General features: G+C 42.9%; 1 protein-coding gene across 5 annotated transcripts in view; it reads left to right on the forward strand.

Moving 5' to 3' along the window:
- The first annotated feature begins 899 nt into the window (after positions 1 to 899).
- The window catches only part of flnba (filamin B a), a 175,940-nt gene continuing 150,579 nt past the window's right edge, over positions 900 to 26,260 (forward strand). Inside the window, exon 1 of one of the 5 annotated variants that reach the window (XM_072280460.1) lies at positions 900 to 1,322. The gene's annotated coding sequence lies outside the window, so the exon portion shown is untranslated. The remainder of the gene's footprint in view (positions 1,323 to 26,260) is intronic. The other 4 variants (XM_072280458.1, XM_072280461.1, XM_072280459.1 and 1 more) reach the window with 4 other exon arrangements.

The raw sequence follows: 26,260 nt of genomic DNA on the forward strand, positions 1-26,260 counted from the left end.
TTCCGTTTTATGTTTTGCTGGCCATGTGGTCAACTTCACTTTAATCAGTGAACGCTTCTGGCCAGGTTTCAAACAGAGATCTGATGAAAGATGCATTTGGTCGGGTTGCAGGCGGTGTCAGTTTCTGCATGTTAAAACTAACAGCCCTGCCTCTGTTCCTGGTGGAGGCATCACTTGCTCCAAGCAACTGAGCGAGAGGAATGTTGGTGGGAGTGTGGGTCGGAGGTCACTCTGGGAGGTGCCTCGGGACATTCTGAGACACCCTCCCCAAAGACCAAGGTATGTCTCGAGCTGCCTGACCCGCCAGTATGTTGCGGTGCAAAGACCAACCTTTCCTGCTCGAAGGATTTGAAGCATTTTATTTGTAAACATACGTGATATTCCGCCCACCCGCCTTCGATCACAACCCCCAACGCCCCCCCCCACACACACCCAGCCCCGTCGAAAATCGCGTAAAACCGTGCGGAATCTGTGTTACAACATTGTATGTTGTGAATGAGTACAGTTGTTCCATTGAAGAGAGCGGACAATAGTTTTAGCAGCTGGCTATGAAACTGTTTTTGTTGGTGACTGGGAGTGGTTGGTTGATGGTGGCGGTGAGGGCGGGGTGGAGACTTGTTTTGTCAAGTAATCTCATACAAACTTTCCCCTAGATTTCAGAAACTATAACTCATATCCTAAACAAATCCGTCTCCGCACAGTCAACTTTAACCGGAAATGGGATTGTCCATTGACACACTGCATTTCATTTAAACATAATCCAGAAAAGTGAAAATATCCCTTTCATTATATATAAACACTAATATTCAATCGAATGAACTTAGAATGGAGAAGTATTTAGGATTTGAAGAGGTATTTCGCAGTCATGAAATGTCGATTTCGATCACTAGAAATCCAAATTAGACACGTTTGTCCCTGCAACACACATCAAAGTTGCTGGTGAACGCAGCAGGCCAGGCAGCATCTCTAGGAAGAGGTGCAGTCGACGTTTCAGGCCGAGACCCTTCGTCAGGACATGTTTGTTCCTGTCGGGATACAAGACAATGCAAGGAAGGGGTTAATTTTTTTGGTACTGTTAAACGAATGAACATAGCGATGGCATTACGTAATGTTTTAAAGGACGAGCTGGCGGTGTGGGGGATCAGAGCTTAAATCCGCTCCAGTTCCTTGTTGATTTACGCCATCCTGTTTAAAAACAGCGAAGGACTTTCTTTCAAGGAATTTCAAAGTACTTCGGCGCTGAAATCCCAGTTTGGCGGTGGACCTGCACAGGGAAAAAAGGAAGCAGATAGTTTGTCAATTTCAGCTGTTCCCAACTCTGGGTAAGTTCTGCTCAAAGTTACTTCTCTGATTTTTTTTTCGCAAATAATCTGTAACCCCCCGACGCTTAAGAATTCAAGGATTTCTGGTTTATTTCAGACGGTGACACAATGATTTACAATAACAAGTAATGGGAAACCTTTTCATTTTATAGAATGGAAAGAAGTTAATGAGAAAGCTGGAGGGAGCATCAAATGACTGACCAAGAGCATTAAAAGTGAAACAAACTTTTATTGCTATCGATAGTTAAGTTAATTTTTGTGATTTCGCAAGTGTAAAATCGTTTTGCCACTACATAAACATCTGGCATAAATAGGATATATTGTCTCAAAGGAGATTTATAAAGTAGAAACAATTTGTCCAGCGTCTCTTTTATTCCAATAATTGGGCACGTGCTTTATGAATGCTACCTTGAGAAAAGGCACATCGTAACGTTGAGGTCATAGCGACAACATGCGCCTCAATTCAATCGAGGGAAGCCCAACTAAAGTCAATCAAATCAAATCATTCTCTAAGAGAAATGCACACGTGGGCATTCTAACGAGTTGCTTTTGTCTGCGTAAATTGATATAGCGTTTTCAGAAAAGAAAATCCGCAGAGAGCAGGGTAACCTGGCTGGAAAATGAGGTTCAAGCATAAGTCTATTGGAATGTCCTGGACAGTTACGTTATCTATTAAAGTAACGTGAAATAAAACAGGGAGAGTTCAGTATCATATGATGCTTTAGCACCGCGGCTATCGAAGGTTATATTAAAGGGTTTCACACTCTGCACGTGGTTGTGATAATGGGGTATCGCTTGGACAAACGGCAGCTTGGGTCGTAATGTGTGGCTGAGGATCTGAAACAATTAGAGTTGGCAGAAGATCCTCTTCCTCACCAGTTCCTAACTCACGCGGTTTGGGACAATTCCAGCTCATCAGATGGGAAGCTTATAGGTGTAAAAGCGGGCGATGCTCTAGTAAATGGGTTTGATACAGTGCGAAATTCCGCCTTTCCTGCTGCTCTGACGAGGAATATTGGTAATAATCCCAATCTGATTAAGTATATCGATGGGAATGAATTTATCATTGAGATTCGATGGTTGTCTTCTCCATCGGTCTCAGTGGCTAGTTACTGCTCAGGGCGGAACCGGAGACCGTACGTGTAATTGTCAGATAGGAGTTAAAGAATTCCTCTCGGAGCAATACATCTTTCCCCAGTACCCGGACGGCCCAGATCAATACTCTCTCAAACCGGCTAGACTGGAAACAGGCAAGACTGAATGCAATTCGTTGCCAGGAATCACGCGGGACATTTAAAAATTAAACCTAGTCAACACTTCAACTGAGGCAAAATCGCCTCCTAAACGATCAGTGGAGGAAAGTTGCGCAGATATAAATTGTCTGTGTACGTAAGGAAGGGGCCTGCGACGCGAGCTAACGGGTGTTTAGATGCAGCAGGCTTCTATTTTACCTTTAATCTCGCTGCCCTTGTCCGGGAAGTGTCCATCATCTTGTCTTGAAATTAAACTAGTGTTTAATTTAAAGACAAGATGATGGAACTCTGAAGCAACAGAAGGTGCTGGTACTACTCAGCAGTGCGGGCAGCAGCTTGTGTGTACAGTGCTAAATTTTTCAGATAAGCCACCTCTCGACAAAACTGAGTTCGAATACGAAGTTCGAATAAAAAGTACTGCATCGTTCAAATGAGTCCATGGTAGTTTTAAACCCCGAAGTGTTTCTGCACTTTTGCCGTTATTTGATAATTAATAATAGGGGTTTTTCGTGAACTCCAATGTCCCGATTTGTTGACAACGGTATAGCGAGGTACGCTGTTCTATGTTTCTGGGATGCGCCATCTGGTGACGTGCTGCGGTGATTGGCTGTAAAGCAGTCTGGTTTAGGTTATATAGACATTAAATAGCCAATTCCTCCAGGCGTTTTCAATAAAATGTGAATGCTGTACTCATAAGACTATTTACTGCTATGCCTTACACGATTATTCTTGTAATAAAATATGAAAAAGTATACTGCTCCTTGTCAATACAATATTTAACTATTTTAACTACTGGTATAATTAAGTATGCTGCTAGTTGATTAGATTTAACGATCGATATCTATCCATACAACCATTAGCCTATTTCGAAACGACCTATTTCATGAACGCACTAAATACCAGCAGTATCTGTCCTTGGAGTCAATGTAATTAATGATTACCTGCTGTTTTGATTGCTGGACGGAAAAAAGATGTGATAACCGTTTTCACTGTTTTTCTCTGTATATTTTCTCCCATCGCTGTCCCATTCTTTACCTATGGCGTTCCCAATCTAAGTACTGTTGTCTTTTTCAATGGGGCCCCCGTTACCTCTTTCCCTGATACAAGTATATGTAGTTTCTGGGTGGTTGTAGGTCAGCTTCCGACGACACCTTCTGTAATCCAACTTCTGTGATTAATGCCTTCATTCGGTGTGACAGTTAATATATTTAATACATTTAATATATTTCAGCGCCACTAGTCTGGTTGGAGCTCAGAAAGGAAATGGGGTGGGGTGAGATTGGATTGGGAGAGGCTTCATGTAAAGTCAATTGTTTGAGGGTTCGCTTTCAGAGGGCGCCGTGCATGTGATGTGTACTCAGTGAAAACATTCTCTTTATAGGACACTATCCTGCAAAACGGAAGGAAATCGCCGTCTAGATCCATTGGTGCTGTGCTGGTGTTACCCTCTGAAATGTGCCCCAGGAATTCAATTTGCCATTGTACTTTTTTGGCGCGGAGCAACTTCACCACTCCTCTCTCCTGTTCCAACCTCGCTCCCTCTGAATGCACTGCCCTTCACTCCCTCCGCACTAATCTCAACCTCACCATCAAATCCGCTGACAAAGGTGGTGCTGTAGTAGTCTGGCGGACGGACCTCTACCTCACAGGCAAAATGGCAGCTCTCTGACACCTCCACTTACTTACCCTGGAACAGGACCCCACCAAAAAACATCAAACCACTGTCTCCCGCGCCATCACCGCCCTTATCAACTCCGGAGACCTTCCATCCTCAGCCACTAAACTAATAATTCGGACACCCCGTACCGCTCGGTTTTACCTCCTCCCCAAGATCCACAAGCCTGACTGTCCCGGCAGACCCATAGTTTCTGCCTGCTCCTGTCCCACCGAACTTGTATCTGCCTACCTGGACTCCATTTTGTCACCCATAGTTCAGTCTCTCCCCACCTACATTCGAGATACATCCCATGCCCTCCATCTCTTCAATAACTTCCAGTTCCCAGGTCCCAACTGCTTCATTTTCACTATGGATGTCCAATCCCTCTACACCTCCATTCTCCATGAAGAAGGCCTCAAAGCCCTCCGCTACTTTCTGGATAATAGACCTCACCAGTTCCCCACCACCACTACCCTCCTCTGGCTGGCAGAACTGGTTCTCACACTCAATAACTTCTCTTTTGGCTCTTCCCACTTTCTTCAGACCAAGGGTGTAGCTATGGGAACTCACATGGACCCTAGCTATGCCTGCCTCTTCATTGGTTATGTGGAACAGTCTGTGCTCCAAACCTATTCTGGTACTGCTCCCCAACTTTTCCTTCGGTACATTGACGACTACATTGGTGCTGCTTCCTGCACCTATGCTGAGCTCATCAATTTCATCAACTTTACTTCTAACTTCCACCCAGCCCTCAAATTCTATATTGGACACTTCTCTCCCCTTTCTCAATCTCTCGGTCTCCATCTCTGGAGACAGACTGTCCACTGACATCTTCTATAAGCCCACTGACTCTCATAACTACCTCAACTATACCTCTTCCCACCCCGCCACATGCAAAAATGCCATTCCCTATTCCCAGTTCCTCCGTCTCTGCCGCATCTGCTCCGAGGATGAGGTTTTCCGTTCCAGGACATCTCAAATGTCTTCTTTCTTTAATGATCGTGGTTTCCCTTCTGCTGTCATCAATGATGTCCTCACCTGCATCTCCTCCATTTCCCGCACTTTTGCTCTCACCCCATCCTCCCGCCACCACAACAGGGACAGAGTTCCCCTTGTCCTCACCTACCACCCCACTAGCCTCCGGATCCAACACATTATCCTCTGCAACTTCCGCCACCTTCAACAGGACCCCACCACTAAGCACATCTTTCCCTCTCCACCCCTCTCTGCCTTCCGCAGGGATCGGTCCCTCCGCAACTCCCTGGTCCACACGTCCCTTCCCATGGATCTCCCACCTGGCACTTAGCCCTGTAAGCGCAAGTGCTACACCTGTCCCTACACCTCCTCTCTTGCCACCATTCAGGGCCCCAAACAGTACTTCCAAGTGAGGCAACACTTCACTTGTGAGTCTGTTGGGGTCATCTACTGCATCCGGTGCTCCCGGTGCAGCATCCTCTACATCGGTGAAACCCGACGCAGATTGGGGGACTGCTTCGTCGAGCACCTCCGCTCCGTCCGCCAAAACAGACAGGATCTCCCAGTTGCCACCCACTTCAACTCTGCTTCCGACTCCCATTCAGATCTGTCCATACATGGCCTCCTCTACTGCCATGATGGGGCTAAACTCCGGTTGGAGGAGCAACACCTCATATACCATCTAGGTAGTCTCCAGCCCCTTGGTATGAACATAGAATTCTCCAACTTCCAGTAATTCCCTCTCCCTCCCTTCCCCTATCCCTATGTCACTGTGCCCCCTCCCCCAGCTGCCTACCACCTCACTCTTGGTTCCGCCTCCTTCTACTACCCATTGTGTTTCCCCCTATTCTTTCTTCACCTTTCCTGCCTATTACCTCCCTGCTTCCCTTCCCCCACCCCTTTATCTTTCCCTTTACTGGTTTTTCACCTGGAACCTACCAGCCTTCTCCTTCCCACCCTCCCTCCACCTTCTTTATATGGCCTCTGCCCCTTCCCCCTACAGTCCTGACGAAGGGTTCTGGCCCGATCTTTTCCATGGATGCTGCCCGACCTGCTGAGTTCCTCCAGCGTGTTGTGAGTGGTACTTTTTTGGTGATCTGGTAGTTGATTACTTTTGATCTATGCCGGCCCATTTTCATAAAAGGTTCAATGATACTTTAGTTCTGGCTGAAGGCCCCATTTCGGAGCTGTCACGTTCACACAAAAAAAACGGAGGGCTTAATCTCATCCAGCAGGGGCGCTGTAAAGACCCGGTGCTTTATTGTAGTAATGTGGCCTGGCGGAGGGGTGAACGATGTTTCAGTTTTTCGGGAACCATTTCCTCGCTCTTGATTGTGTCAAACACCAGACTGCAGCAGTATTTAACTGAAGATCAACTGTTCAGTTGCTGAATGGAATAGCTTATTTAAACTTAATGTATTTACAAATTATAAAGGTATTCTGCACTGTGTGAAATGCAAGGTGGGAGTCAAATAGCATCAGAACAAACAAGAATATAATGTAAATATGTTAAAATAAAGTTTATCAGATTTACTTTCGTATGTCCCCTCCCAGCAATCAGCGGACCAATAGCATTCCAGGCCTGACCAGACAGAACAGTGTAATTCATGCTGCTTGTTCCATTTTCCCCGTGCAGGCGAGCCCTTCCTTCAGTTTAGCCACCTATTCAGAATCTCCGAATTTAGCGGGTCGGGAGTATTGGGTTTAAAATACCACCACGTGATTTAAGGATATGGAGTTCAAGAATACCCATATGCATTGGGGTTGGAACATTAACAAGTTCATTCCCCTTCTTCAGCACCTTCAGTTGATCAGAACACTGTTGCATAGACAGTTACCACTACATGGAAGCAGATATCAAATGGTCACTTGGTTTAGGCAGCAGATTATGACTTGGAATGCACTGCCCATAAGGATGGTGAGAATAGATTCAGAATCAGGTTTATTAACATTGACATAGGTCATGAAATTTATTATTTTATTCTCGCAGTGCAGCACAAGGCAAAACATTATCATAAATCACAATAACAATTAAATAAATAGCGCACAGGAGGAATAGTAAGGTAGGGTCATGTGCTCCTGGACCATTCAGAAATATGATGCCAGAGAGGAAGAGGCTGTACCTAAATCATTGAGTGTAGAACTTCAGGCTCTCGTACCTCCTCCCTGATGGTAGTAATGAGAAGAGGGCATGTGCCAGATGATGGGAGTCTTTAATGATGGATGCTACCTTCTTGTGACGCTGCCTTTCTAAAATGCCCTCAATGCCCGGGAGCCTTGTGCCCGTGTTGGAACTGGCTAAATCTACGATGCTCTGCAGTCTCTTTCAATCCTGTATCATTGAGGCCTCTGTATCAGGTGGGTTCAAACAGTCAGAATGCTCTCCACCTGATATCAGTAGAAATTTGCTGCTTGCTCACAAAATCTCCTGAAACTCCTTATGAAGTATAGCTGCAGGCATGTTTTCTTCATCTTCTCAGCAACGTGTTGGGTCCGGGATAGGTCCTCTGAGATGTTGATGCCCAGGAACTCAAAACTACTGACACCTCAATGAAGGCTGGAGTGTGCTCTTCTTTCTGAAGTCCACAATCAATTCCTTGATCTTACTGACGTGGAGTGGATAGTTGTTGCAATATTCTCAATCAGCTTATCTATCTCACTCCTTTATGCCTCATCATCATCTGAGATTCTGCCAATGATAGAAGTCTCATCAGCAAATTTATAGATGGAGTTTGGCCTGTGTTTAGCCGCACAGTCATGAGTGTGGAGAGAGTAGAGCAGTGGGCTAAGCATGCATTCTTGAGGTGTGCCTGTGTTCATTGTCAGTGAGGAGGAGATGTTATTACCAATCTGCACTGACTGTGAGGAAGGCAAGTATCTAGTTGCCGAGGGAGATTTGAGGCCCAGGTTCTGAAGCTTAGTGATTGGTACTGAGCATTGGCAGTATTGAATGCCGAACTATAATCGATAAACAGCAACTTGACATAGTTATTGTTGCTGTCCAGGTGATCCAAGGCCGAATAGGGAACCAGTGATACTGAGTCTGCTATAGACCATTAATAACTTCTAAAAGGTAATTAGATATAAACCTGATATGGGAAATAAATACAAGAAAATAGAAGAATAACATGAGAGTAGAACTAATTCCCAGTGGCTTTTTTGGGCTGTTATACAAAATATTTATGTACCATGAATTAGTAAAATTGTATCATTGAATAAATGCAAAAAAAAAAAGAATGGTGCCTTTGGAAAGCTAATAGAGCTGCAGCCTAACAGCTCCAGTGGCCAGGGCTTGATTCTGATCATCAACCTTTGTGCAGACTCCCTATGTCCACATGGGTTTCCTTGTAGTGATCCAGTTTCCTCTCACATCACAAAGAGGCATGGGCTGGTAGTTTGATTGGCACCTGTGGAATTGTTAAAGTGAGTGGACGAATCCATGGGTGTTAATGGGAATGTGTGTGGCACGTGGCCAAATGGTTAGGACTTTGGGCTCACGATCTGAATGTCATGGGTTTGAGTCTCGGCCAAGGCAGCGTGTGTTGTGTCTTTGAGTAAGGCACTTAACCACACACTGATCCAGTCCACCCAGCTGAAAATGGGTACCATCAAATGCTGGGGGGTTAACCTCGCGATAGACTGGCATCCTATTTTGGGGTGGGGGTGGTACTCTCAGTTGCTTCATGCCACGGAAACCGGCATAAGCACTGTCCTGATGGGCCACAAAGGCTCAGGACAGACTTTGACTTTGACTAATGGGAATGTGGAGAGAATAGGTTACAGGGAAAATGAGTGGGGAATGCAATTGCTCCTTGAGCCGGCATAGATTTGGGGTCAAATGACCTCCTCCTATATTGTCCGGAAGATGTGTATTAGAATATCATTTCTGTGTATTAGATATATTTCAGTAAAGTCAAAGCTTTGTTGAAGGGCAACAAATCGTTGAGCTCAATACTTAACATGTTTTTCAGTCTATACGTAAATCAAGAGAATGTGAGTGGGTAGACACTGGCTTCACGGCTATTCTGTGGAGTAAATCTAATCCAGCTGGGAAAAACCTTTTCCCTGAACAAACCAAGCACCTACTTTCTGAAAGTTTTTGGTTCTGGTTCGAGGCACTTTTTTTCCCTTGATGTAATCATTTAGTTTTTTAAGGAATCATCCTCTGCTCGCAAACAAAGTGAAATGATGTGATATGTCATGTCCAACTGTTGCTTTGCAAATTCCATCACACTCAATCGCATCCAGTCTTCATAGTATGCTGGAAACAAGATTGGAACTGAAAGCACATGTCAACTTTTTGGATTACAGTAAATGCTATTCTTAACCGTACAAGTTCAGCTTTCCATATTTTGGCCAGTGTTTTAATGCATCACATTATTCCACTGGAATTTTGTCCTACTTTCTCTGGATAAACTCACAGCAGAGTTCACACATAATACCATAAGACATTGTAGTAAATTGGGTCATTTATCCCATCAAATCTGCTCTGCCATTTGATCATGGTAGATCCATTTCCCTCTCAACCCCATTCTCTTGCCTTCCTCCCGTAACTTTTCAAGAATCAAGACTTCTCAAGAATATATCAACCTCCGCCTTAAAGACACTCAATGACCTAGCCTCCACAGCTGCCTGTGGCAACAAATTCTATAGATTTGCCACCCTCTGGCTACATAAATTTCTCCACACTTCCATTCTAAATGGATGTCCCTCTATTCTAAGTTTATGCCCTTTGGTCCTAGACTACCTCACTATAAGAAAGATCTTCTCCTTACCCACTCTATCTAGGCCTTTCAACATTCGCTATGTTTCAAGGAGATCCCCCCTTACTCTTCTAAATTCCAGCGAGTACAGGCCCAGAGCCATCAAATGGGCCTCATATGATACGCTTTTTAATGCTGGAATTATTTTCGTGAACTCCTTTGAATATTTTCCAATTCAGCGCATCCTCTCTTAGCTAATGGGCCCAAAATTGCTCACAATGCTCCAAGTGAGGCCTCACCAGTGCCTTATAAATCCTCAGTGTTGCATTCTTGCTTTTATATTCTACTCCTCTCAAAATGAATGCTAATATTGTACTTACCTTCCTCACCACCGATTTAACCTGCAAATTAACCTTTAGGGAATCCTGCATGAGGACTCCCAGGTCCCTTTTTTGAATTTTCCCCTTGGTTTTATTCCTTCTACCATTGTGCATGACCATACACTTCCTGACACTGTTTCCATCTGACATTTCTTTGCCCATTCTCCTAATCTGTCTCAGTGTTTCTGCAGCCTCCCTGTTTCCTCAACACTACCTGCTCCTCCACCTATCTTCGTATTGTCCACAGACTTGGCCACAAAGCTATCTATTCAGTCATCCAAATAATTGACATACAATGTAAAAAGAAGTGGCTTACCTTTTATATTTCATCTTTTCACTCCTTAAGGCTGTTTTAGTTGCCTTTGTTTTTTTAAAAAAGCTTCCCATTCCTCTAACTTCCCAATAATTTTTGTTCTTTTATATGCCTTCTCATTTGCTTTTTATGTTTGCTTCGACCTCCCTTGTCAGCCACTGTTGTGTCATCCTGCTTCAGAATATCACTTCTTCTTTGGCAGGTATCTATCTTACACCTTCTGAATTGCTCTCAGAAACTCCCGCCATTGCTGCTCTATTGTCATCCCTGCTAGAGTTCGCCTTACAATTAACTTTAGCCAGCTCCTCAGTCATGCCTCTGTAATTTCCTTTACTCCACTGTAATACTGATACAGCTGACTTTACCTTCTCCCTCTCAAATTGCAGGGTGAATTCTATCATACTATGATGACTGTCTCCTAAGTGATCCTTTACCTCATGCTCCCTAATCAGATCCAGTTCGTTACACAACAGCCAATCAGGATAGCTGATCCCCTGGTGGGCTTAACTATAAGCTGCTCTAAAAAGTCAGTTCATAGGCATTCTACAAATTCTGTCACTTGGGGTCCAAAATCTGCACCAACCTGATTTTCCGAATCAACCTGCATATTGAAATCCCTCATAACTATTGATAAATGGGCCTTTTTACATTTCTTTTCAATCTCCCATTGTAATTTGCACCCCATATCCTAGCTACTGTTTGGAGGCCTGTATATAACTCCCATCAGGGACTTCTTACTCTTGCAGTTCCTGAACTCTACCCACAATGATTCTACATCTTCCGATCCTATGTTACCTCTTTCTAAGGATTTAATTTCATTTTTTACCAACAGAGCCACACCACTACCTCTGATCTATAAAATCCCAACTATAATCTTCTTTCATCCACGCCTCAGTGATGCCCACAATGTCATACCTGTCAATCTCTAACTGTGCTCCAAGAGCATCTAACTTATTTTGTATAATGTGTACATTTAAGTATAACATCTTCAGTCATGTATTTGTCACCCTCTTTGATTTGTCCCACTGTTACATGGCAACTCATTTTACTGACTGTAATTTTGCCTGATCATCTGCTTGTCCTTCCCGACAGTCTCACCGCATGCTGCTCCTGCTTGTATACCAACTGCCCCATCCTCAGCTCTATCACTCAGTTTTCCAAATTAGTTTAAAGCCACCCCAACAGTTCTCGCAAACCTGCCTGCAAGGATATTGGTCCTTTTCAGGTTCAGGTGTACAGGCCCTTCTTGTACAGGTGATACCTTTCCCTGAAATCCTATCCCCAGCACCAGTTCCTCAGCCATGCATTTATCTGCCAGATTATCCTATTCTTATCCTCACTGGATAATCCAGAGATTACTACCCAGGAGTTCCTGCCTTTCAGCTTTCCACCTAGTTCCTTAAATTCTCTCTTCAGGATCTCCTTCCATTTGCTACCTGTATCATTAGTGCCAATTCGGTATGTACCAAGACTTCAGGCTGCTCACCCTCTCCCTTGAGAGTGCTGTGAACCCAATCCAAGGTGTTCCTGATTCTGGCACCTGGGAGGTAACATGCCATCTGGATGTCTCTATCATGTCCAAGGGGTCTTATGTCTACTCTTTTAACTATAGAATCTCCTATCACTACTGCAGTCCTCTTCTTCCCCCCCCTCCCCGAGCTCCAGCGCCAGTCTCAGTGTCAGAGACCCGATCGCTGCGGCTTAACCATAATAGGTCATCCCGTCCACGATTATCCAAAGTGGTATACTCGTTATTGATGGGAACAGTGCAAGGGGTATTCTGTACTGGCTGCCTATTTCCCTCCCCTCACCCAACAGTTATCCAGGTACCTGCCTCCTGAAACTTGGGGATGACTGCCTCCCTATGGCTCCTACCTATCACCTCCTCAGTTTCCTATATGAGCTGAAGGTAATTGAGTTGCAGCTCCAGTTCCTTAACGCATTCTCTGATGAGCTGCAGCTTGGTGTACCTGGTGCAGGTGTGGTTATCTGGGAAGTTGGAGGTCTCCCAGAATCCTCACATCTCACACAAGAGCCATCCTTATTGCACTAACTATGTACTAACAGAGGAATAATAACAAAGAAGAAACTTACCAGATACTTAGTTCACCTAAGCTTTTCCTTGCCAAAGCCTGTTGAGCCAAAGCCTCCCCACTCCAACACTGGTTCACTGACACAATGCCAACTCAGCTTGTGTCTGCTTTATTTTTATTTGCCCCTGCCAATGAATCACAATTTGATTGGGCCGCTGGAAAACTCTGAAAGCCTGTGAGCTGTCAATCCTGAAGAAGGGTCTTGGCCCAAAATGTCGACTGCTTATTCTTTTCTATAGATGATGCCTGACCTGCTGAGTTCCTCCAGCGTTTTGTGTTTGCTGCTTTGGATTTCCAGCGTCTGCAGATTTTCTGGTGAAAGCCTGCGAACGTTCCTTTTTAAATCTCACTCAGGAACCTGTGAGTAGCCAATTATCTTGTTCCCAATTCAACTGAACCACTGGAACCTGTGAGTAGCCAATTATCTTGTTCCCAATTCGACTGAACCACTGGAAAAACGTCAAAAGCCCATGAATGCACCTTTTAAAATCTCACTCACAGATCTGTCAATAGCTTCCTCGCTCACTTCTGACTCGATTGTGCCTCCAGAAAACTGCTGAAAGCCTGCGAGCGCTCCTTCTTAAATCTCACTCACGGACTTGAGTCGCCTCCTCTCTCCATGCCAATTCGACTGGGCCATTGGAAAAATATCACTGACTTACGTCTTGAAATTTGTTGTACTGTGGCAGCACTACAGTGTGATACTTTAAAAAATTTTACTATAAGTTACAATATGAATAGTGCAAAAGAGGAATAGTGAGGTAGCGTTTAAGGACCGTTCAAAAATCTGACAGCAGATGGGAAGGAGGCTCACGTAAAACGGTGAGCAGGGGCCTTCATACCCCTGGACCTCCTCCTTGATGGTAAGAATGAGAATCAGGTCTTATCCCGGATTGTGAAGTGTCCGTAATGATGGATGCCACCTTCTTGAGGCACTACCTTTTGACAATATCCTCGATGGTTGGGAGGCTGGTACCCGTGATGGAGGTAGCTGAGTTTTCAACCCTCTGCAGCCTCTTCCAATTCCTTGCATTGGAATCTCCATACCAGGTAGTGATGCCACCAGTCAGATGCTCCCCACAGTACACCTGTACACCTGTAGAAATTTGTTGAGTTTTTGGTGCCACACAGAATCTCCTCAAACTCCTAGTGAAGTAGAACCACCAGCATGTCACCGTCATGATTGCCTCAATATGTTGGACTCAGGTTAAATCCTTTGATGTCCAGAAACTTAGAAGCTTCTTACCTTTACCATCCCTAATGAGGATTGGTATGTGTTCTCCAGACTTCCCTTGCCTGAAGTCCACAATCAATATTATCATTAAAAAAACTTTTGTTTGATAATCATGCAGAAGTTTTATGTATTGGTAAGCTTTGAGAAAGACTGCAGTGGCATATTAGCCAAACCATATTAAAAGTCGTGTATATCACAGCATACAATTGCATGTGTCCATTAAAACAACCTATATTTATATTGTGCCTTTAATGTAACAAACATGTCCCCAGATGCTTTGTAGGAGCACTACCAAAAAGATACCAAAGCCAAGCCAGATGACTTAATGCAGATTACCCAATGTGTGGTTTATAAATGGGTGGGTCTGAAGCAGCCTCTCAAAGCAAGCAAGAAAGAATAATGTATTTAGAGAGTGAATTCCAGAGTTTACATCCAAAGGACACTGACAGATGCAGAAACAGTTAAATTATGAAAAGATTAAAGATCAGAATTTTAAAAGAGAAAAGGCTTTTTAAAATTTATTGGGTAGGAGGAGATTATTGGAGGTTAAGACCTTGGAGCTAGCAATGTGAGAATCGGGAAGAATTTTAATGCTGGACCATTGTTCAATGGGGAGCCAATGTTTGCCAAGAAACCTGGTGGTGCTGGGTGAATGAGTCAGACAGAGATTAGACATGACAGCGGAGTTTTGGATGATCATGCAAAATTGAAGTGTAGAATATGGGAGACCATCCAGGAATCTGTTAATCGTCAAAACATGAATGACAGTTTCAAGCAGCTGCCAGGTGTCTGAATCTGGTACTATATTTTTCTGGGAAAAGAAAAATAGGTGATTTCAGTGAAGGTGTGGATTTCTTCCAACATCAGTGGGTGTGCACTCAGTTGCGAAGGTTCTAAGCTTTGAAATTCCCTTTCTAAATCTCTCAGTCTTTCTTACTTTGAGACGCTGCTTCAAAGACACCCACTTAACCAAACCTTTTGTCAACCTTCTGAATATATCTGTATGCAGTTCAACTTGGAGTTAAACAGTACAACACAGTTGTAAAGGATCTGGCTCAGCTTCAGATGATCACTAAAGAATTGGATGGAGTGGTATGTTGATTGTGTTGAGGATTGAAGGTGTTAGGTTTGGTTTATCAGCATTATTGATATTGAATATTTGAGGGATTAAGAGAGATAGAAAGGTGACACAAAGTTTGCTGTTACCTGCAAACATGTAGAAAATGTTGTGGAGTTTTAGCTATTGTTATTGAGGTAACACATAGGTGGGAAGTTGAAGCCAGTCACCGGGAGACATCAGAAGTTATGCTGTTGGTGTAGGAAGAGAAGTCATTAGTGGGCATGACAGGAAGAAAATGAACCCATGTGTAGGAGATTTATTTATTTTGAGATGACTTTGTTACCAGGACCATACTTGGCTAATTATCTACCTCATTTTATTGTGAAATTGCAATTGAATTGCAACACACATAAAATGCTGGACAAGCTCAGCATGCCAGGCAACATCTATGGAAAAGAATAAACAGTTGACGTTTCGGGCCAAGACCCTTCGGTCCAAAATGTCAACTATTTAATCTTTTCTATAGATGCTGCCTGGCCTGCTGTGTGTGTGTGTGTGTGTGTGTGTGTGTGTGTGTGTGTGTGTGTGTGTGTGTGTGTGTGTGTGTGTGTGTGTTGCTTGGATTTCCAGCAACTGCAGATTTTCTCAATCTTCGTGCAATTAAACTGTGGTGACTTTGGAAGGTAAGGTTTATTATACTTAAATACCAGAAGGGGGCAGCATTGCAACAAGGTCAAAATGAAATGATTCCTCCCCACTATTTTTTCTGTTGACTCTACAGACCCACAGTTCTTGGTGCCAACATTGTGCAGTGTTACAACATGCCTCTGATATGTGGAACAGAAGACAATGCTGCAACTGGGCTGCACCCTATCCGACATCCACACCTCACTGTACAAACATGCCTGAGTAATTCTGAAATCCTTTGTAACTTTCCTGATCACATCTAAACAACCAAAATCCCAAACACATACAGGAATATATTATCAAATCAGGGTATGTCCCATTTTCCCAATTGCTAAATTCTACCTGTATTTTACTGGAAATCAAACAGTTCCCGTTCATACTGATGTCACTGAAAAACAGCACCTTCCTCTGCAGCTTCCTAACCAACAGACCCCAGTCTGTAAGGATAGGTGGCAATGCTTCCTCCATGATTATTCCAAACACTGATGCTGTGCAAAATTGCATCCTCTATTCCCTGTACACTCATGCCTCCATGGCCACGTTCTACTCTTAATTCCATCTACAAGCTTGCTTCGTGACCTGGTGCCATGACAATCACTTTTTCCTTCAACGTCAGCAAATCCAAACGGCTGGTCATCCACTTCATTCAGAAAGGAGGGCAGCACACATGTTCCTGCCTTCAAAATTCAAAGTAAATTTATTATCAAAGTACATATATGTCAACATATGCAACCTTGAGATTCATTTTTTGTGAGCATACTCAATAAATCTAAGGAATAACAACCATAACAGAATCACTGAAAGACTCTCCAACTGGAGTGTTAACCAGAGTGCAGAAGAAAAGCTGTGCAGACAAAAGAAGAAATAATAATTAATAAATAAGCAATAAATATTGAGAATGTGAGATGAAGAGTCCTTGAAAGTGAGTCCTTTGGTTGTGGGAATATTTCAATGTTGGGGCAAGTGAAGCTAACCCCTTTGGTTCAAGAACCTAATGGCTGGGGGGTAGTAACTGTTCCTGAACCTGATAGTGTAAAGTTCTGAGGCTCCTGTACCTTCTTTCTGACGGTAGAAATGAGATAAGACCATGTCCTGGGTGGTGTGGGTATCAGATAATGGATGCTGCTTTCCTACTCTGGTGTTTCATGTAGGTGTACTCAATGATTGTGGGGCCTTTACCCATGATAGACTAGGCCTTACCTACTACTACTTGTAGGATTTTCTGTTCAAGGGCATTGGTGTTTGCATACCAGGCTCTGATGCATCCAGTCAATATACTCTCCACTACACATCTGTAGAAGTTTGTCAAAGTTTTAGATGTCATGCTGAATTTTTGCAAACTCCTAATGGAGTAGGAATGCTGTCGTACTTCTTCATAATTGCACTTGTGTGCTGGGCCCAGGGCAGGTCCTCTAAAATAATAGCACCTAGGAATTTAAAATTGCTGACCCTCTCCACCTCTCATTCTCCTCCCCCTCCCCAATGATGACTGCCTCATGGGGCTTTGGTTTCCCATTCCTGAAGTCTATATTCAGCTCTTTGGTCTTGCTGACATTGGGTGAGAGGTTGTTGCTGTGGCACCACTCAGCCAGATTTTCAAACCTCCTCATCCTGACTCATTACCACCTTTATTTTGGCCTACAACAGTGGTGTCATCAGCAAACTTGAGTATGTCATTGGATCTGTGCTTAGCCACAAGTCATAAAAGTAAAGCGAGTAGAGCAAGGGACGAAGCACACAGCCTTGTTGTGCACCTGTGCTGATGGAGATCATGGAGGAGATGTTTCAGCTAATACAAACTGACTAGGGTCTGCTAGTGAGGAAATCCAGGATCCAATTGCACAAGGAGGTATTGAGGCCAAGGTCTTGAAGCTTATTGATTAGTTTTGAGGGGTTGATGGTATTGAATGCTGAGCTGTAGTCGATAAAGAGCTGTCAAGATATTCCAGAGTTGAGTGAAGAGCCGATGAGATGGCATCTGTTGTGAACTTACTGCTCCAGTAGCCAAATTGGAGTAGATCGAAGTCATTTCTCAGGCAGGAGTGGATATGTTTCATCACCCACCTCGTCAATGGTGTTGAGATTGAGAGCTTCAAAGTTCCTAGAAGTGAACATCACCAATAGCCTGCTGTGGTCAAAACACATGGAAAGCTCACCAAAGGCTCTGCTTCCCCAAGAGACAAAGAAATTTGGCATATCTACATCAACCCTTATCAACTTTTATTGATGCACCTTAGAAAGCATTCTCTCTGGATTCACTACTGCTTATTATGATAACTGCTTCATCCATAACTGCATGAAGCTGCATAGGAGTTGTGGACATCACTCAGAACATCTCTGAAACCAACAACCAACCTCCACTCTATGGACTTTGTCTATACTTCTTGCTGCCTCAGTAAGGCAGCCAGCGTAATCAAAAGCTACCCACCGCAAACATCCTCTCTTCTCCTCTTTCCCATCAAGCAGAAGATACAAAAGCCCGAAAGCATGAACCGCCAGGCTCTATTTGTTATTAAAAGTCTCTGCTGCTATCAGATCTCTTGTATGATAAGATGGACTCTTAACCTCACAATCTACCTCGATATAGTCTTGCATCTTATTGTTAACCTGCATTGCACTCTGTAATTCTTGCACGTTATTCTGCATTCTTATTGGTTTACCTTATTCTACCTTAGTACACTGTGTAATGAATAGGTTTGTATGAACACTATGCAAGAAAATAGACCATAAGACATAATTAGACCATGCAGCACATGGAGCCTTCTCTGTCATTCTATCATGGTTGATTTATTATCTCTCTCGACCCCTTTCTCCTGCCCTCTTCCCATAACCTTTTACTCCCTTACTAATCAAGAGTTTATCAACCTCCACTTTAAGTATACCTAATGACATGGACTCCACGGCAACTGTGGCATTGAATTCCACTGATTCTCTACACTCCACCTTAAGAAATTCCTCCTCATCTCTGTACTAAAGGGACATATCTTTGTATTCTGAGACTGTGCCCTCTGGTCCTGGACTCCTCCACTGTAGGGAACACCCTTTCTACATCCACTTAGTGTAGGCCTTTCAATATTCGGTGGGTTTCAATGAGATCGCCCTCATTCTTCTGAACTCCAGTGAGTACAACTCCAGAGCCATCAAGTGCTCCTCATATGTTAACCTTTTCGTTCCTGGGATTATTCTTGAGAACCACCTCTGGACCCACTTCAATGCCACCACATCTTTTAGATGTGGAGACCAAAACTGCTCCCTATTCTCCGAATACGGCCTGACAAATATCTTATAAAACCTCATCATTACATCTCTGCTTTTATCTCAGTACATGTGACAATAATAAACCAATTCCAATCGATTTTTAACTCTTCACTCAAATTGCTCCAGTCTCTGAAACACAACAAAATGTTCTAGCATTGTAAAAAGTACTAGCAAGCTGATAATCTTTCTGAATGAATTAGCATCTTTTTGGTGCCAGAAGATCCTAAAATATAACTCCTTTTTGCAATTCAAAAAGTAAGTTTAAAAATTCTGATTAGAAGTTTGAAAATATACTCGAAAAGGAATCTTCTTGATAGTATTCTATTTCATCAGGTATCAATAAATATGTCAATATGTCAACAAAATAAATTGAAACTAAAATTCAAGTTAATACTGTGTTCACTCAGGATTTTGCTCCAATGCCACCTTATGGTCAGATGTTACACATATTATACTGATGGAACAATTGAAAATCCATCTATAATCACCAAGTAAAAGCTCATCCTTCCCTGATGCTTGTCAATTAAACATAACAATCCTAGAGCACATAAAATGTGTACCAAAGCACTGCTGCATGGACTTTGCAACACTTTGGAGCAGAGCTTTCTGGTTGCATGTGAGGCTTATTCAACATGCCACAGTCACAAGTTCCCATCGGCTTCAACAATTATACCAGTGCCCAAGAAGAGCAGTGTGAGCTGCCTTTATGACCATTAGCACTCATATTTGCAGTGATGAAGTGCTTTGAGAGGTTGTTTATAGTTAGAATTAACTCCTGCCTCAGCAAGGACTTGGACCTATTGCAACAGTAGGTCTACAACAGACGTGATCTCACTGGCTTACCACGCGGCCTTGGTTCTCCTAGACAATACAAATACCTATGTGAGGGTGCTGTTTATTGACCACAGCTCAGCACTTAACACAATCATTCCTACAGTTCTGGTTTAAAAAGCTCCAGGTGTCGGTAGACTATGGCAGGGTCTAAATGAGATCACTGGGCACAAAGAAAAGGCTGGGAATATCAATAACTGTGGCGTTTCTCTTCCTGACAAACTTAACGTATTCTACGCAAGATTCGAACAGAAGAGGAGCGTCCCACTCCCTCCGGATGAACCGGACCTGGTGGCATCGAGATTCATCGTCACCGAGGAGGATGTTAGAAGGGCCTTCCTGAAGATAAATCCAAGGAAGGCGACGGGCCCAGATGGCATCCCGGGATGGGTTCTCCGGGCCTGTGCAAGTGAGCTAGCTGGAGTGTTTGCTGACATCTTCAACTGCTCCTTGCTTCAGTCTAAGATCCCCTCGTGTTTTAAGAAGGCAACGATAATCCCAGTGCCAAAGAAGAGCAAGGTGGCATGCCTGAATGACTATCGACCTGTGGCTCTGACATCAATTGCTATGAAGTGCTTCGAGCGATTGGTTATGGCACACATCAACCACAGCCTACCGGTAAACCTTGATGCTTTGCAATTTGCCTACCGGAGTAACAGGTCAACGGCAGATGCCATCTCTCTGGTCTTACATTCCTCCTTAGAACACCTGGAGAATACAGACGCATACGTAAGGCTCCTTTTCCTTGACTACAGCTCTGCCTTTAGTACCATCATGCCAAATAAACTGATTCCTAAGCTCCAGAACCTGGGTCTTAGCACTCAGATCTGCAGCTGGATCTTCAACTTCCTCACAGACAGGACCCTGGCTGTAAAAATAGGGGACAAGCTCTCCTCTACAATCACTCTGAGCACCATACTCACTGTACACCCATGATTGTGTAGCCAACTTTCCATCGAACTCAATATATAAGTTTGCTGATGACACAACAATTGTAGGCCATATCTCAGGTAATGATGAGTTTGAGTACAGAGAGGAAATTAAGAACCTGGTGGCATGGTGCGAAGACAATAACCTATCCCTCAATGTCAGTAAGACGAAGGAATTGGTTGTTGACTTCAGAAGGAGTAGCGGACTGCACGACACAATTTACATCGGTGGTGCGCAAGTGGAACAGGTCAAAAGCTTTAAGTTCCTCGGGGTCAATATCACAAACGACCTGACTTGGACAAACCAAGCAGAGTCCACTGCCAAGAAAGCCCACCAGCACCTTTACTTCCTGTGAAAACTAAAGAAATTTGGCCTGTCCCCAAAAACCCTCACTAATTTTTATAGATACACCGTAGAAAGCATTCTTCTAGGGTGCATCACAACTTGGTATGGAAGTTGTCCTGTCCAAGACCGGAAGAAGCTGCAGAAGATCATGAACACAGCGCAGCACATCACACAAACCAAGCTTCTGTCCTTGGACTCACTTTACACCGCACACTATCGGAGCAGTGTTGCCAGGATAATCAAGGACACGACCCACCCAGCCAACACACTTTTCGTCCCTCTTCCCTCCGGGAGAAGGCTCAGGAGCTTGAAGACTCATACGGCAAGATTTGGGAACAGCTTCTTTCCAACTGTGATAAGACTGCTGAACGGATCCTGACCCGGATCTGGGCTGTACCCTCCAAATATCTGGACCTGCCTCTCAGTTTTTTTTTTTTGCACTTCCTTACTTTCTATTTTCTATTTATGATTGATAATTTAAATTTTAATATTTACTATCAATTTGTACTCCAGGGAGCAGGAAGTGTAGAATCAAATATCGCTGTGATGATTGTACGTTCTAGTATCAATTGTTCGGCAACAATAAAGTATAAAGTACCTGAGCTAGATCCTCAACTCCGTAACTGGAAGACCACAATCTGCAGATTAGAAATAACATCTCCTTGCTGACAATCAACATTGGTCCACCTCAGGGAAGTGTGCTTAGCCCACTGTTCTACTCTGTCTACACCCATGACTGTGTGGCCAGGTACAGCTCAAATACCATTTATAAATTTCCCAACAATTGTTTGCAGAATCTCAGATAGTGACAAGAGGGCATATAGGAGTGAAGTATACCAGCTAGTTGAGTGGTGTCGCAGCAACAACCTTGCACTCAATGCCAGTAAGATCAAAGAGCTGATCGTGGACTTCAGAAAGGGTGAAAAGAACAACCACAAACCAGTCCTCATAGAGGGATCAGAATGGAGAGAGTGAGCAAGTTCCTGGTTGTCAATATCTCTGAGGACCTAACCTGGATGCAACATATTGATGCAGCTATAGAGAAAGTAAGGCAGTGCCTATATTTCACTAGGAGTTTGAGGAGGTTTGGTATATCACTAAAAATACTTGCAAATATCTACAGATGTGCCAAGGAGAGCATTCTAACTGGCTGCATCACCATCTGGTATGATTGGGGGGGGAGGGGGCTACCGTGCAGAATTAAAGTAAGCTGCAGAAAGTTGTAAAATTAGTCAGCTCCATCATGGGCATAGCCTCCATAGCATCTACAATATCTTCAAGGAGCGGTACCATCAGCGAAACCTGAAGGCACACACTCAATGACTCAGGAACAGCTTCTTCCCCTCTGCCATCCGATTTCTGCATGGACATTGAACCCACGAACACTACCTCACTACTTTTCTATTTCCTATTTTTTGCACAACTTATTTAATTTAACTAATTGTATATATTTACTGTAATTCAGTTTTCTTTATCTGTCTTTTTTTTCTGGCGTGTGCATGCGTTGGATTCTCTGTGTGCGTCTGCATGTGTGCATCTGTGATGATGTCTTTTTCATGGCTTTTTACAAGGCGCGGAACGAGAGGGAGCAAGAGACTGCGTGGCATGCCACTCCTCAGACATTTTTGCAGTATTTTCCCTTTATTTTACGAGGTCAAGTTGTGATCTTGACACTCAACCTGGCATGGATGGAAAGCGTACTTGGGAGTGGACCCAACTGGATTCGAATCTGGGAACCTCTGCTCCCGGGTCTGGCGCTGATATTATTGTGCCAACAGCCGGCCCCTTCTTTTTCTTTCTATTATCATGTACTGCTGCTGCAAAGTTAACAAATTTCACGATGTGTGCCAGTGATATTAATTCTGATTCTGACAGAAGTCCCATTCATAACAAAGAGGCCTAGCATGCAAAAACATTTCCATGATGTTCTCCCCCAGATTCAAAATAATGATTACAGAGCAAATGTTGGGGATCAGATTAGGGATGGGAGAAGAAGTGTTGGTTGGGAAAAGAAAATGGGGGCAGCAGGGTTAGGGAGAAATGGAAACAATCAGGGTAGAAGTTCAGGGGAGGTGTTCAGTGGTTGGGCCCTTAGAATCAGTGGTGAGGGAGGTCGTATGTATGTGATCAGTAATTATGAAAACTTAAATTAGAACTCTATCTATTGAATGATGAAGGATTCCCTCCAGCAGCTGGATTAGGGCTGGAGATAAAACAATAAGGTATAGGAGCTGAATTATGCCATTCGGCTCATCAAGTCAGCTCCGTCATTTCATCATAGCTGATCAATTTCCTTCTCAGCTCCAATCTCCTGCCTTCTCCCTGTATCCCTTCATGCCCTGACTAATCAAGAGCCTATCAACCCCCTCTGCCTTAAATATACCCAATAACATGGCCTCCACAGCCACCTGTGTCAACGGATTCCATAGATTCACCACTCTATGGCTAAAGAAATTCCTTCTCATCTCCATCCAGCATACATTCCCAAGGTCTGTGTGTGTGTATGGAGAACCATGTTAAGAAAATCACTACCTGGAAGTATTTAACTGATTAGATGTTTAGTGAAATTTTATTGAAAAACATTGCATTGTGATAAAATTTCCAGAGCAGGTGTCCAGAACCATGAGGTCAGAGAGGGGAGACCAGTGCAAATTAAGCAAATTATACTAGCAATAACCGCAGAATCAAGGCAAGAGGTGCAGAGCTTATCTTCCAGCATTTGTTGATTTATGTCCAAAATAATTTTCCGTCTTTCCTCACCCTAATTGCAGGGTAAACAGGGTAGTAACCACTTTGGAATTGAGCATCAAATCCAAAGTATTATTCAAAATATTTGCCACTTGGAAAATTGTGGAGACAGAGCCACAGAGAGTAGGCTAATTTATCCTTCAGACTTCATCCCCTTTTGACATGGGCTTGTGGTGTCTCACTCAATATCATTGCTTAATAAAAGTCTATCAAGACCAGACTGAAAATTAGTCATCGATCAGCTTGCCAAGAAAATATCAAGTATCTTGCTTTATCCATGTTACAGCAAATACAACCCCAATCTGATAATCCATTCGCCCAATTAAACCACTGGAGTCACTGTAGTATCGTAGAAAATCTACGCTACACCTTCTCCAAGACTTGTATATCGTTACCATGTGCAATATAATTATCTATCAAAGGCTTTTTATTAAAATAGAATAGCTTCTAACTTTGCACCCCAATCTTCAAAGTTCAAAATTCAATATTAAAGAAATGTTTTAATTATCTTTCTGTGGCCGTTCGAGCTATTTTAGTCAAAATGTAGATGAACTTGCATCTATATCTGGATTCTAAACTGCCCAAGTCTCATAAATATACTAAACAGGAAATAAAGCTTGAAATAATGTAACACCCTTAATATTTGTGAATTTTACACAAACACAAACACACACACACACGTATTCTGTCATTTATAATTGTAGATTACTCTTTCAGTTTTGTCGAATCTAGAAGACCTAAGAAAGTTGTCTGCCTGACTGCTAACCTGTGAAATGCCTTTTTGTATTGATGGTACTAGATAAATGAAGGGTGCTGTAGAAATGATGAGTTGGGTTTCTTCAAATAAACAACTTGACTTGTAGACGTACACCCCCCTTCATTCACTCACGATTACTGTCTAATAGAACATTTGAATGATACACCTAAATAACTAATTATTATGTGGCAAAATTTAAGGATTAGGTTAACATTTGAAGGCATTTCTAAAGAATGCAAGTACATTTTGTTCCCCTAGTTAGGTGAGAACTGGACAGAACGAATTTCAAATAACTGGTGAATGAACTCAAGGGAAGGTGCATTAATTTTTTTTATACCAAGCTTTTTCGATTTGGAATAGAGTGTTGGAAAGGTTGATGGAAGAAGATTTTTTTTTAAAAAGGAATTAGATGCACACTTGAAAAAGGAGGGAAAATTGACTGGCTCTTTCAAAGAGCAAACGATCAGCCCAATAGACTTGCCATTCTCCAATAAATCTGTTAAAACCAAGACTGCTGTGCAAACAATATAACTGCACTTTCTGCCTGGCTGGGAATAGGGTTTTCAGAGTCTGCTGTATAGTTAAACAAGATGACATCAATAGATGTCATTTTTTTCCTGCTGTACTGTTAGCAATACAACTTAAATCAATCAATTCTGTACTTTCAACCTTTTTGCAGTGGGGATTTGGCTGGAGGATGGCCACAGCAAATGTTGAATCCCTCACAATGATGTAATTGTACATTAGGGACCCTAAAAGGAAACAAGTTTGGGCATGTTTTTGTTACAAACCTGTTGTAATGCATTGCTTTACTAATTGGGCAATAATTAAATCAAGGCCTTGCATTAGTGCAGATAAGATGAATACCATTGGGGTAAAGTAGCTGGAACTCTGTCTGTGTGGAGGTTACAAATATTCCAAGAATGTCTGCGACTCATGGTGATGCAACAGGACAAAATGCCTAAGCTCCAAAACAAAGATAACTTGCTCCACTTTCAGAGAAATGAATGTGCAATGAAATGAAAGAGCAGACTTGATGCAGCTTTCTTGTAATGTTTGCAGAATTATTGGCATAAACTGGAACACTGCCTCAGATGTCGTTCACATGCAATGTCGGTAAACCTCTTGTGTTTACTGTTATTATGGATAATCATGATAGCTTATCAAGGGAACAGCAACTGAGTATTCAGCACCTTGAATTGAATCATTCAGTAAAAAACAATTTGCATCCATCTCCCTCTGCCTCGGCTCCATATCCTGTCATAATCCTGTCCAGCAAAATAAAAACTATTAATTTTAAAATCACAGATCAATCTAAAGCACATAACCTTGTTGGAGATAATTTACCACTTCCACAGCCTTTGCACAAAGTTCTACTCTGATTTTAAAGTTATTTTCTTTTTCCTGTCCTCCATTTATCTTGTAAGCTTGTTTCAAAGTTCTTCAAACTTCAATCAAATTATCCCACAACCTTTTTCATATGTTAAGCCCTCCATATGATCCAGCCTTTGAAGTACTGGTAAGAATCTGGGCAATCTTCCTTGGGTTCCTCCCAAGATCAATTGATCTCTTCTCAAATGTGGTGTCCAGAAATGAATGCAGAACACCTGGTGTGGTGTGTTAAGTTTAGACTAGCTGCAGCAAAGTTTCATTGTCTCTATATTCATGGTTTCTAATTATAAAGACCTATTAGTCCTTCTGATTATTTCTTTTT

The sequence above is a fragment of the Mobula birostris genome, chromosome 16 (assembly GCF_030028105.1).
Source record: "Mobula birostris isolate sMobBir1 chromosome 16, sMobBir1.hap1, whole genome shotgun sequence".
Taxonomy (NCBI): Eukaryota; Metazoa; Chordata; class Chondrichthyes; order Myliobatiformes; family Myliobatidae; genus Mobula; species Mobula birostris.